We start from the raw sequence: 1,281 nt of genomic DNA on the forward strand, positions 1-1,281 counted from the left end.
TAAACGTTCATTTTTCCGCAATGCTGCGCGTGGCCATTTGTACAACCAAAAATAAAGCTATAACATCCTTGAACGCTTGTTGTTGTTTGTTTTGGTTTTCTTTTGTGTTAAATTGTAAGATGCCAGAAGTTAATAAAAAAGGAAAATTAATCAACTCTTTCATTCAAAATGCTGTCTATGCACTCGAAATGGCAAAAAGGAGGGAAAATTGAAAAGGTGGGGTTGAAATGAAGAGTTAGTGCCCGAGGGGATCGAATTCACGATAGCTCCAGTGGTAGAGTAGCGGCGTATGAAGCCGAAGGTCGTGGGTTCGAATCCCGCTCGTGACACTGACTTTTTTATCTCAACTAATACCTTAAATACAGATTAATTAATTGAAAGATATTATTTGGTCTAGCGGACCATGGAAACTAGTGAATTCAACCAAAAACCTTAGATAAAAATAATAATTAATTGAAATACTTAATATGGTATAATCATAAATTATGTGATGACGCTCTAGATATGGAAATAGTAGTTTAGAATCACCGTAGTAAGTTTTTCAACTTTGAGAAAAAAAATTATTTTTCCAAGTTCTGGCTACTAAAACGCTTATTCCACTAACGTTTACAAGTTTAGTATTGATCGCATCTTATCGAAAATTGCACGTAGTTTTCAATGGTATCAACGGATTTGTCCAAAACCTTTCAGTTTGTAGTTATCATTGCTTATTTGAAGCAAAATCGTGAATTCTTAAAACATCAGAAACGAGGAACTGTTGAGATTCGGACCATATATAATTAGGAATTTTTGGTTCCATTTTGAATTCAGAATTTACTCACAGTAATTGTAATACACCCTATATAAACTTTTTGGTTGGATAATTGAAAGATAATAATTTTTTTTCAAATCAAGAAAAATTGTCCGGGCTAGAATTTTATCCAAAAATAAATCATGCTGGCTAAATAAGATTTCTCCGTATAGTTTCTGATATAGTAGTATGGAATTCTTCAAGTTCCGGAATATTCCTTACTGGATCCAGTTTCCCACGGAACACGGATTATTATAATGAGGGCTGTATAAAATTACGGGCGCAACAAGAAAATCGGTATTCATAATTTTCCCCCCTTGTGGTATAAAATTGAAAGGGAATTAAGTTTTGTTCGGCGGGCGGAAAAAAGGCATTTTCTAAACCTGTAATTAGAGCGGCCGGGAGCGAATGTGCCTTATATTTCAATTACTATAATGGCTTTACAAACGGTAATAGCTGCCCCCATTAAACAGCCATCTCGAGTAATGCTC

At 34.7% G+C, this 1,281-nt stretch overlaps 1 non-coding gene across 1 annotated transcript; it reads left to right on the forward strand.

The window, feature by feature from the left end:
* Positions 1-256: 256 nt before the first annotated feature.
* Trnah-aug lies at positions 257-329 on the forward strand. The gene has a single exon. It is a non-coding gene; the product is annotated as a tRNA-His (tRNA).
* The last annotated feature ends 952 nt before the right edge of the window (positions 330-1,281 follow it).

Source organism: Cimex lectularius, unplaced genomic scaffold, assembly GCF_000648675.2.
Source record: "Cimex lectularius strain Harlan isolate CLEC.00 unplaced genomic scaffold, Clec_2.1 scaffold62, whole genome shotgun sequence".
In the NCBI taxonomy this organism is placed as follows: domain Eukaryota; kingdom Metazoa; phylum Arthropoda; class Insecta; order Hemiptera; family Cimicidae; genus Cimex; species Cimex lectularius.